Raw genomic sequence first — 12796 nt, 5'->3', positions numbered from 1 at the left:
GTCCAGGTGGCCGGCCCTGGATGTCCTGCTGCTCCGCGCCCCACCTCCAGGAGGATGACTGCTCTTTCTTCTCCCTGTGACTTCCTCTCAGGGCAGAACCCATCCTGCATCTGACCCAGGTGAGCTCCCTGGGACGCTGAGGAGACCCCTGGGGTTCTCAGTTCTGCGCCCAGACTCATTCTCCCAGCCCTGGTGGGGGATCGGGTGCTGGACAGGCAATGAAGACAAATGTCACTACACATGCACCCCAGGCCTGCGGGCAACGTGAGCTCCGGGTGCCTCTTTCTGGAAGAGTCTGTGTAGGTTCTCATTTGATAGATTGCCCTGGAGTCTGGAGGCTGGGACTCATGATCCCGGGGAACTCTAAACTTCAGAGTGCCTGAGCCCCCGAGCTGTGTGCCGGAGACGCCATGGAGAGGTGTTTCCTGCGGCCCAGACACGCCGAGCTCACCAGCTGGGGTGGCTCCAGCTACCCACGCCCTCCTGACAAGGAGAGCTCTGTTTCTGCCAGGGCCTCCTCGGTTTCTCTCCATGAAGCAGCAGGCTGTGGGTAGGTTCCGACAAGCCCGAGGGGACTGGACCCTCCGGCCCCCTCACCTCTGAGCTCCCCTGTTCGACAATGGGGGTCATCACCCGCCTAGTAGTTGCTCCCCAAATCGAGTCCACCAGAAAGGCTTCCCAGCCATCCCCCCCTCAGGCCTCAGACCCTGGGGCGGCCTCCGGTTTCCGCTTCTTCCCGCCCGGGGTCATCTGACCCCTGGGTCCTGGGAGAAATTATTTAAAAATGGTGCATCTGATGGTATGGACCCCTGGGAACCCGGTGTTCCACATTTCGTTCTGAATTCCTCTGATGCTGACACGCTGCAGCCGCCGGCCATCTGTGGCTCTGCCCCTATCGCCTGCCTGGCGCTAGTCAGGCTGAGGTCTTGCCTTTCCAGCCTGGGGGCCTGGCTCTTGCGCTGTCTCCACCCAGGTGCTCTGACTGTCCTCAGGGCCGGCTACTTCATCCAGATCTCAGCAGAAACCTAGCGCTCGCCCCCGAAGCCGCCTCCCCGACTCAGCGCCCTCCCACCCGCAGCCCCCCACCTCCCATTGCCTACCCCTCACCTCTAGGGCCTGTATCTGCGGTGCTCTGCTCCTCTGAAGCCAGCTTTTCTCCACACTGACCCCCATGCTCACCAGAACCTCAGCCCCACGTGACCAGAGACCCGATCGCTTCGGCTGATGGGACCGAATGTCACGCATGCAGCGTGGCGACAGCCCGTGTGAGAGGAAGGCACAGCCCCGAGCAGCAAGCACGCGCTGTCCCGCCCACCTGCTGCTCTCTCACCTGGCCCATCAGCCCCTCTCGGATGTGTCTGTGCAGCCCGGGTTACCTGTTTGCCCTGCCCTGCCCTGTCCAGCCCAGCCCAGCCCAGCCCAGCCCTAACCAGCCCAGCCCAGCCCTGACCAGCCCAGCCCAGCCCTGACCAGTCCAGGCTGCCTGTGGCTGTGCCCTTGCTCAGCACCTGAGAGGGGATTTCCACCCCTGAATTCATCTTCTGTGGTGGGGTAACCAACGCCGTGACTGAGGGCAGCACCCCGCGCTGTAGGCAAGGGGTCTCCCATCAGGTACCTGGCAGTGTCCGTCCGTCCATCCCCACGGGCGGTGCTGATCTGGAGGCGCTCCCAGGCTCACTCCTGGTGGCGAGTCTTGCGAGACCCCCTTTCCTAGCTGCTGTCTGCGGGGCCGGAGCGGCGCCCACAAGCTGTCCTCACCCCCTTCCTCCGTGGCCCCCAGGCGGCTCACAGTCTGGGGCACGAGTCCTCTCAAGCCAGCCAGAATGGGTCTCTCAGACTTTCTCTTCTGGTCCGGCAGAGAAAACTGCTTCTAAGGGCTCCTGGGAGGCTCTGGCTCAGCTCAGAGCAGCCAGTGCTGGTCACAACCTTGGTGGTATGCCGAAGCGGACATTGCGGCCCATGTTCCTGGGGGTGGGGGGCGGGGCGGGGCGGGGGAAACCACACACTTGTGACGCTGTCACTTCTGTTGGGACCCAGGGAGGAGAAAAGAGAGCCACTCTCCCTCCGTGCCGTTCTCCTGGCACACAGAAGGGTCCGAGATGTAACCCCGAGCTTGACTTGAACGCACAGGCCTTTGTGACCTGCTGTAAAGTTGTGCACTTTTACATTCCTGTAATACCTCTTGCTCTCGGTCTCAGAGCTGTAACCCGATCACTCAAGCATCTGTACAACAAACATTTCTTGAGTCTACTGTGTGTCTGTGTCTGGTGTGGCTCAGACATCTGCCAGTCTTCTGCTTTAGGCAGTGAGCTTTGAAGACACATGAAAATCCTTTGTAGATAACCTTGTCATAATGAAGTCAGACATTTCTGTCGGCCTTTCTCTGTGGCTGCTGGCTGACTCAATTCAGAGCCCAGAGCAATGCTGGAGAATGGACCGTACCCAGGCAGGTTACGCAGCTGGCCCATGGGGTCATACCCCGCGCCCCGGGTTCCCCGCCCCCCTCCGTGACCGCATGTGGCATCATTGTTAGTTTTACATAACTTTATATATATGACTGTTAAAAAGATTGCTCATTGGGCCTCCCTGGTGGCGCAGGGGTTAAATCTCAGCATTATGAAGCCGTCCACCGCCACTGAAGCCTGAGTGCCATCCCCGGCCAGGGAGTGACCACCCCAGGCACAGCTGACCTCTCCTGTCTCCCCGCTGCTCCCCTCAGCAGTGGATTTCTGCCAACCTGCCTGTTCTGCTCCCCACTCTGCCTCTGGGGAGTCCTCTCACCCACTTCACTTCTGGCCTGCACCCCAGCTCTTGCATGCTATAAGTAAACAGATCTTTAAAAAAACGAAAACTATAAGATGCTTGTGGTGAATAAACACGGGCTAACCACACTACGCAGCATCCAGCATGGCTGCAACATGATTCCTGTGCTTGGAAGCGCACACGGCGGCCTGCGAGCCCAAACCGCTGGCTGCACTTCACCACAGGCAGCCTTTGCTCGGAGACTCACGTGGACTCACAGTCACCCCGGCTCCGATTTCAGAGCTGAGTAACAGCTGAGTTGTTAGAGCAACACAATGCTAGAGAATGTTCTACCTGCTAAGAGCACTCAAAACGAGCAGGTTATAACAAAAGACAATAGTCACCCTCGCACGATGACCCGCCCAGGCCTCTGCAGTGTGCTGCTCTGTGGAGCCGTGAAGACGTATGGAGTGTGGAAGAATACTGGATGGCGCTCTCAGAGCAGGAGTATAACAGACCAGGCAAGAAAATAATGATCGTGATGACCAGCTCTAGACCAGAGACATTTTGTGGGGTGCAGTGGGGAATGGGGTCAGAAACAGTGGGGGAGGGAAATGCACTGGACTGTGGTGATGGCACAGGGGTGATTTGGGGGTGGGAAGCCCACGGGGATTGCAACTGAGAGGGAAAAAGGCACCAAATGATGTAAAAATCAACTATTATATACACATTTAAAAAAAAAAAGAAAGAAAGAAAGAAGGGGGGGAGAAGAAGCAGCTCACTCAAAGCAAAAAGAAAAGATGTATGGCGTGTGCAAGGACCCCGGCTCGGAGGGGCCTCACGCTGTCGTCACCTTGACAGTCTCGGTGTTTGAGCGAAGGACCCACGCTCGCAGCCATCCGTGTGCAGGACATAGGGCGCGCCAGGACGGGCCTTCACTCGCTTGGGGCTGGGGGGGGGCTCAGACAGATGGGCCGCAGAACCAACAGGCGATCACAAATGAGAAGTGAGCGCCAGAATAGACCCCAACTTGTGAATCACTTGACCTTCCACAGCAGGGAGTGGATCTTCACGATCCAGCGCTGGGACTGCTCGATACCCCGGGGGGGGGGGGGTGTCCGTCCTGCTTCACACCATACACATGTGAGATTAGATCCTAGACCTAAGCATCAAAGGCGCAGCATAGAATTATTTTAAAGAGAACATAGGAAGAGCTGTGGTTACTTGGGGGCTGGGGAAAGGTCGCTGGAGTCCCCAAAAAACATAGTTTAAAAGAAAAAATGGTAAATTAGATTTCATCAAAATTAGAAAGTTCTGATAATCAAAGGCACAATGAAGAAGATGAATAAGCAAGATACAAAATGGGAGAAGACTCGGGAAGAGAGGAATCCAGCCAGACACAGAGGGGATGCCTACAACACAATGAAACAATCAGCAACCTAATAACAGCAATTAGCATGTTAGTGACCAATCCTGGCGCTACATACTCAGTCATTAGGGCAATGCAGAGCAAACCTCAAGCAGCTGTCAACCACAGATCTCAACGACTAGAACTGAAAATCCGACTGGCACAAGCAGTGAAGTTGACGTGAAGCAACCGGAGCCTTCACCCATCGCTTGCGAGGGAGGACTTCACCGCGTCACTCTGGGAATCCACTCCGTGATCTACATGAGCTTAACATAGGTGAACCCCAGGACCCATCTCTGTCACTCTTGGTAACATATTCAACAGCACATCAAAACATGCTCAGCAAAAGGCCTGTAAAGAGTGCTCAGAGCAACATGGTTCACTCTGACCCCAGACTTGAGACAGGCACCACCAACATAGACTGTGGAACACCCAACAAGCGCGCCATTGTCACACCCAGGCACCTAAGGCCTCAGCGACAGGCTCAGGGGTAGCGTGTCTAATGCTTTTTATAACAAGCAAAGCTAACCTAGCATCAGAGTCCACTTTCCTTTGGCTAGTGAGCAGGGGATACAATTTGTAGAGGGAAAGGGGCTTCTGGGACATTATTACTGCTTGATTCCTCCACGTGGGTGAGTCTTTCTTTTTTTTTTTTAAAGATTTATTTATCTATGCACACAGAACTGGGGTATAGGCCAGAGGTGCAGGGGCAGTGAGAGGATCCTCCAGAGACAGAGTGGGGAGCAGAACAGGCAGATCGACGAAGCACAGTGCTGAGGGGAGCAGCGGGCGGGTCAGGTGAGGGCTGCTGCGCCCTGTGGTCACCTCCGGGGCTGGGGATTGAACTCACGCTGAAGCAGGGGCGGCCAGCTTGCAGTGCGGCGTCCTAACCCGTTGCATTGTGCCACCAGGAAGGGTATTCCTACTTGTGAACCACTAAGGTATTCCTACTTGTGAGTCACTGGAATGTATGTCTACAAGTTTTCTCTTTCTTATGTATAGGCTATAGTATATACAATATATGTATTTTTAAATTGTATCTGTTTTATTTATATAAACAGTCACATTTTAGTTGTAACTGAGCAAATTGTGTCTAAGAATAACTCTAAAAAATCAAACAAAAGAAACAGAATCAAATGATCTAAAACCAAGAGTTTTTGTCTGCCACGGTGGTTTTGAGGGTTAGGAAATAGAACATGTTAGAAAAACAGACACTAATTTTTACCGCAGGTTTAGATTCATCGCATAAGAGGACATAGTCCCGCCCCCCGCGCCCCTCAGGTGCATCGCCACAGAGCCGGGCATTAGATCACTGGTGAGCCATGGCATCGCTGCCCAAGGCCAACAGCCTGCAAGAGGCTTCACCTCTGGGGTTGCCCATTCTCTGGGTTTGGACAGAAGCTTAATGGCGTTAATCCTCACTGTAATCGTATAGTGTCACTGCTCTAAAAACTGTGCGCTTCCTGTTGACTACTCCTGACCACCCCCACCCCACTATCCTTCAGTTCTTAAATGTAAAGAGCAGGTAGATCTGTGAGAGGAGATCGCATCTGTCTGGGAAAGTGTAACCAGGCACGGCTTCTGAATCCGTTCCTGATACCTGGGGACACCCACAGATTCCTTGATGATATTAGCTAAAATCTGTATGTATGATGGATAGTTTTTTTTCTGAGAAAAAGATCAAGAAGGAAACAAAAGGATGTTACCCCTTTGACGCCTGTCATGAACCCCAAAAGTCACGAACCTCTAGTGTCACGAGAGAGCAGCTGGGAAGAAGGAGCCTGACAACAGGAAAGATAAAGGGAGGTCAGAGAAGTAAGGACAGGGAGGAGACCGGAAGTGAAGGTCCACAGGAAAGCAAGCAGTCACGGAGGCTTCCAGAAGAGGCGGCTCCAGAAGACAGTGTTAGCTGGCTGCACGGAGCAGGTGGCGGGGGAGCATCAAACGATGTGGCCACCTGTTCACTGGGCTTACCAAGGAGGTGTGGGCGCCTCCAGGACTCAGCGGGAGTTGGGAGGCGAGAGAGCCGGGCCAGGCATGAGACAGTGCAGTCCCACCTCCAGCACCTTTGTGGCCACTCGCTAGAGTCCTACCCAGAGCCTCCTCCCGCTCCCTGCTGAAAGACTGGAGAGAGACTACATGCAGCTTCTGAGGGGAAAGGACATGGGCCGGAGTTTGGGACCTGTGAGGTAGCAGACAGAGTTTGCTCTGAGAAAGGAGAGAAGAGGCAAGACTGAGCCTCTTCTGGTCTGCCGCTCCCACTGAGGGCCTCCCTGGTGGCGCAGGGGTCAAAGTCTCAGCGCCAGTCTCAGCACTATGAAGCTATCAGCTGCTGCTTAGGCACAAGTTCAATCCCCCAGCCAGGGGGTGACCCACAGGGTGGGGCAGACCTCTCCGGTCTCCCCGCTGCTCCCCTCAGCAGTGTGTTTCAGTAGATCTGCCTGTTCTGCGCCCCACTCTGTGTCTGGTGAATCCTGTCACTTCCCCACCCCACACCTCTGGCCTGTACCCCAGTACTTGTATGCATACATAAATCTTTTAGAAAAAAAATCTCTCCACTTGGAATCACTCTCTTTCCCCACTGAGAATGAATTTATAGACTCCAACTTTCCATCCCTCCCTCATGTGCCACAAAGTTAAACAATGAAGGTAAACAAATAAAAGTGAAGACACAGCACTCCAACGGGAGAAAGGCAAATAAGGCCACACATGCTCAGGAGACAGCTGAAGGCCACACGTGCCCAGGAGACAGCTGAAGGCCACACGTGCCCAGGAGACGTCTGCACACAGAGCAGAAAGGCTGAAGGACAGAAGCCCAGAGCCCTACTTAAGGGACACGAAGCTCAACAGCCTAACATAAAACGGCTTTACAACAATAACCTTAAAAAGGTGGTTCTTCGCTAAAGAGATAAAAGTATTGTAGAATAAATATGGAAAGCACAGTGAGTAGACTTATTTACTACGTAGAAGCAAAGAATTTTAGAAACTGAAGACACGAGTGTGCAACTCAGTGAAAGAAAAGAGCAAAGAGACTTGGAGAAAATGAAGAAACTCTGAGAAAGCAACATCAGATCCCATGACCAGAGGAAATATAGGAATAGTGCATGTCCCACAAGGTGAAGAGAGAGAGAAGGGAGCAGAAACCTTATTCAGAGAGCTAACAGAGCTGAGGACTTCGTGGATCTAAGCAGATCCGTGGAATCCAAGGATAGCGAGGAAGCAGAAAAAACATCCTCATTTCCAGATACAAAACAACCTCTATCACGGCACATCATTGTTAAATTACCAAAAGCCAAAGAAAAATAACAACTAGTGAGGGTTTCTAGGGGGGAAAAGTAACATATGGACTCTTACCAGATTTCTCAGCAGATACTCTCCAGTCTAAAGAGTGTGCGCCGACATATTTACGGTTCTGAAAGACAAAAACTGCCAGCCAAGAATATTCTCTCCTGTAAAATTACCGCCCAAGTAAGATGGAGAAATAAAGGCTTTTGGTTTCCCAGACAAACAAAAGCTAATAGGGTTTGCCATCACCAGACCTGCCCGATAAGAAATGTTCAAAAGAGTTCTTCTACAAGATAAAAAATTAAAGAGCACAAAGCCTTGAAGAATAGGGCCCCTTTGGCGACCTAGGGGTTAAGTCTCAGTTTTACCACGATGACCCACGGGGAAGGCCGGAGTCCAATCGGGGCCAGGGAGTGACCCACAGGGCGCAGCAGACCTCTCCTGTCTCTCCCGCTGCCCCCTCCGCAGCGGCAGTGGGTTTCAGTAGATCAGCCTGTTCTGTCCCTCCTCTGTCTCTGGGGAATCCTCTCACCCCCTCCCCCACCTCTGGCCTGCACCCCAGTTCTATGCAAAATAAATAAATAAAATCTTAAAAAATAAACAACAGAAAGCCTTGAACAATAATAAATAGTAATATTGAATCAGCAGTGTAAATAAGAATAACATGAGGTAAGTACAGAACTTTAAAGGGGGACAAGAGAAGAGAAGGATAGAATCTGTGTAGTCAAAGAAAATGAGTTGATATCAGCACAAAAGGCTATTTTAAATAAGAATCTTTGATACAACCCTGCTGGTAACCACAAAACAAAAATCTAGAATATACACTTAGAAGAAGAAATGAAAAAGCAAGAGAACCACCAGGAAAAGGCATCCAAACGAGAAACGAGATAGAAACACAAGGGAAAAGAAATAGCATATAGCCAGAACAGCCCGAATCCCAGAGGCGGCATGGCATAAATAGGCCTCAGGTATCAATTATTACCCTAACTGTGGATGGCCTGAATTCACCAATTCAAAGATGCAGGATGACAGGCTGGATTATAAAAGCATGGTCCCCTATATTATGCACACAAGAGTTTCACTCAGATGTAAAGACTAAATAGACTGAAAGTGAAACGGTAGCGAAAAATTTTCGAACAATAACATTAAAAATCAAGTATTGTTATTCTTTTTTAAGATTTATTTATTGATGCATACAGAACCGGGGTACAGGCCAGAGGTGCAGGAGCGGTGAGAGGCAGAATGGGAAGCAGAACAGGCAGCTCAACGAAGTCCACTGCTGAAGCAGCGGGCAGGTCAGGAGAGGTCTGCCAGCCATGTGGTCACCTCCGGGGTGGGGCTCGAACTCATGCTGAAGCAGCTTTAACTCCTTAGTGCTGTGCTTTAACCCGCTGCGCCACCAGGGAGGGCCGCTATTCTTATATATAGTAAAAATTAGACTGTCAGCTGAAAAATCAATCAGTAACAAGACTTGGTTTGGGCACAAACCATCAATAAGATGTAATTATCACCAATATTTACACACAACACAAGTATACCCAAATAGATAAAACAAATATTAACAGACTTAAAGGAACACATTGACAGCTACACAACATTGACAGGGGATTTCAACACATCACTTACATCAATGCATAGATCATCCAGGCAGAAAGTAAACAAGGAAATAATGGCTTAAATGAAGTAATAGCTCAAATGGACTTAATAGGCATTTACAGAGCCTTGCATCCCCAGAGAGACAAATACACATTCTTAAGAGCACATAGAACATTTTTCAGGATAAAGCATATGCTGAGACATAAAACATCTCTCAAAGGTACATCAAAGTAGATGTTATATCAGGCATCTTCTCTGAGCACAATGGCATAAAAATAGAAGTGAACCACAAAAATAAAACCCCCCTCAAACGTGTGAGACTAAACAAAATGCTTTCGTCAACTCCTGGGTTGACAAAAAAAAAAAAAAATCAAGTGAAAAAAAAATTACCTGGAGATTAATGGACGTGAAGAAACAAGTTACCAGATCCTACCATGCACACGAAGAAGAAAGAAAATAGCCACCAGGCCCACATCAATAACAAGACAAATGTCAAACAACAAAGCTAACGCTAAGTCTGAAGGAGCCAGAAACAGAACACATGAAGCAAAAAATCCACAGAAGGAAGAAAATTAGGGCAGAAATAAATGAAATGGAAACCAAAAAGTTGATGCAAGAGATGAAGAAACATGAGAGAAGTGAAAGCACAGCACCTGTTGCAGAGTGTGGGTGACCACACACACTGGACGGCCTAGAGTGGACACGCTTGCAGAGCCAGACGACCTCCAAGATGGAGCCAGGAAGGGACAGACAGATGGAAGAAGCCTCCGTGACCGGCCTCCAGGCGGTGAGCCGCTGTCGTCCCGGGAAAACTCTGCCAAACCCGCACGCTGGCCAGCCCTGCGCGAAGCTGTCAGGCCAACTGAAGCGGGAAACACCGCCACGCTCGTTTCATGAGGCAGCACTACCTTGACCCCCAAACCAAACACAGACCCTGAAAGAGAGGAAGAAACTATACCCCGATCTCTCTGATGAACATAAATGCAAAAGTCCCCCAAACCCTGGCACAGAGAATCAGCAATACGCTAAGAGAATCATTCCTCGGGACCGAGTTGGATTCATTCCAGGGATGCAAGCTTGGCTCAGCCCATGCAAATCACTCATTGTCATTCACCCCATCAACAGAAAGAAAGCCACAAATCACATCGTCATCTCAACGATGCTGAAGACACATTGGTCAAGATTCATCACCCACGTACGGTCAGAAACTCTCAGTAGAAGTTCTATGAACAGATTTCAAAGGATACAGACGAAGCTGTGGCCAGCACCATACTCAATAGAGAGCAGCTGAAAACATGTCCCCTAGGGTGAGGAGCGTGGAGTCAGCACCACCCTGCCCCACTGCCGCTGATGTCCCCAGAGGAGGGAAATACCCGTGTCCCCCGGAGGGTGGGGAGGGGGTGGCTGGGGCGAAGGTAGAGCCTGGTGAAGGCAGTGAAGTTTGTGCACACCAGGAGAGGCGGTGCTGTGCCTGCAACGTCACACAGGTGCGTTACGGACAAGCCAGTAAAATCTGAGGAAGGAAAAATATCCAGGGCCCCCCCTCCCCCCCCCGGGGCACAAACACAGCAATGTGAAGCTGTCAGCAGCCCCAGGGCCTGACTGTTCCCCACCAGGGGGAGGCCCCAGGGTGCAGCAGACCCCTCCTGGCTCCCCACTGCCCCCTCAGCAGTGGACTTCAGTGGATCCGCCGGCTCTGCTCCCCACTCTGGTGAATCCTTTCATCACCCCCCCCAGCCCCCTGCACCTCTGGCCTGTACCTCAGTTTTTGTGTGCATAAATAAATAAATCTTAAAAAAAGAAAGAAAGAAAGGAGAAAAAATGTCCAGTTGGTGCTGTAGAATAGGACAGTGATCAGCGACGGTGATATGGCCCCACCACGTGGCCGAGGTCGGGTGGAGAAAGCGGAGGTGAGAGAGAAGGAGAAGAAGGGGTCAGAGGCACCACCCTTGAAGTCAGAGGCAAGGCCGTCTGCAGGATGGAGGCACCAGAGGCTGGAGCAGGCGCCACCGTCACCTTGAGGATGGTCGGCTCACCCGCCCCCTCAGGCAGCAGGAAGGCCTGGAGAGCCCCCTGGGACCCCGGTCCCGCGCCTGCATGCTGGTGCTCAGTGCCCGAGTGCTGACCAAGAGGGCGGTGAGTGGCTGAGGAAAGCATCTTCTGGGGAAGGTCACAGGTCAAGGAATGCCGGAGAGAAACCTGTTTGAGTCAGACAGACTTCTGGGTGAAAATTAAAAGGCCGACTTATGTCACGAGGAGACGATGAGGACAACACTCACCGGGGATGGTGCCAGCAGGCCGTGCCCGCCCGCAGCCGACGAGCAGACGCAGCCGGGCGCTGAGAACAGTCCCGCACGTCACGCCCAGGCCCGCTCTTCTCCCTGCGCTGCTCCTGCCGCGCACTGGGCGGCCACCGTGGGCCCTGTTTGTCTCAGGCAACCCCGAGGTGAGGGGGCTGACTGTGGGGCCTCACCCCGTGCCTCAGGGCCGACAGTGAGACTGGGGCCAGGCGCCTGAGAGGTCAGTGAAGGTTAGGTCCAGAGGGGAAACGCAGACATGAGGGACTCGGGGACAAAGAGGAAGATGAACTGGGGAAAGCGTCCTGCCAGTTCTGCTGCCCTGGGGCCCCGACAGCACCGGGCCCAGCCGGTGAAAAGCAAGTCTCCAGGCCCACGTGTCCGGTCACGCCAAGCCTGTGTGCTCCCCCTCGGTTCCCAGCGCCCTCCCTTCGGGGGTGATGGCGCCCTGGGATTCCTAGTCCTTGGTGCCTGGGAGCCCTGGTCGGGGTGGGGTGGGCCCATAAAACCAACTTGTGGCGTTTGCTCAGGACATCATCCCGCCTCACCCCACCCCGCATCTTCATGTTTCCCCCTTTCAGTGCTGTGCAGCCTCATTGCTTCTCGGCGGCCGCCGCCAACTGGTGTCGGCTGAGGTGAGGGCTTGGTTAGAACATGGTGGAGGCGATCGTGGGAGAAGGCAGCGGAGAGAAGCAAAGGTGCAGGGAGGAGCAAGTGCAGGCCTGGCAGGAAAAGCCAGAGGAGAGGGCGAGGAGGCGATGGAGTGGGAGACAGCAGAGGTGTGGGGTGTGTGTGGGTGTGTGTGTGTGTGAGGTAGGTGGTATGTGTGTGTGGTGTGGTGTGTATCGCGTGTGGTGTGTTGGTATGTGTGTGGTGTATGTGTATGGTATGGGGTGTGTGTGTATGTGTGTGTGGTGTGGGGTGTGTGCGTATGTGTGTGGTGTGTGATGTGTGTGTGGTGCATGTGGTATGGTGTGTGGTGTGTATATGTGGGGTGTGTGCGCTATGTGTGGTATGTGTGTGTGGTGTCTGTGTGGTATGTGTGTGGCATGTTTAGTGTGTGATGTGTATGTGTGTGTGGTGTGTATGTGTGGGGTGTGTGGGGGTGTGTGTGCGGGGGGTTTGGGGTATATGTGTGAGGTGTGAGGTGTGTGGTATGTGTGGCGTGTTTGGTGTGGGGGGCTGTATGTGTGGGGTGTGTGGGGTGTGTGTGGTATGGTGTGTAGTATGTGGCATGTGGAGCGTGCATGTGCGGGGGTGTGGTGTATGTGTGGTGTGTGTGTGGTGTGTGTGTGTGTGGTGAGGTGTGTGTGTGGGGTGTGTGGGGTATATGTGTGAGGTGTGAGGTGTGTATGGGGGGTGTGGTGAGGAGTGGATGTGTGAGGTGTGAGGTGTGTGGTATGTGTGGCGTGTTTGGTGTGGGGGGCTGTGTGTGTGGTGTGTGTGTGCGTGTGTGGTGAGGTGTGTG

Source organism: Condylura cristata, unplaced genomic scaffold (assembly GCF_000260355.1).
Source record: "Condylura cristata isolate star-nosed mole 26May11 unplaced genomic scaffold, ConCri1.0 scaffold00020, whole genome shotgun sequence".
NCBI classification, from domain to species: Eukaryota; Metazoa; Chordata; class Mammalia; order Eulipotyphla; family Talpidae; genus Condylura; species Condylura cristata.
Note: the sequence above shows the minus strand (reverse complement) of the source record.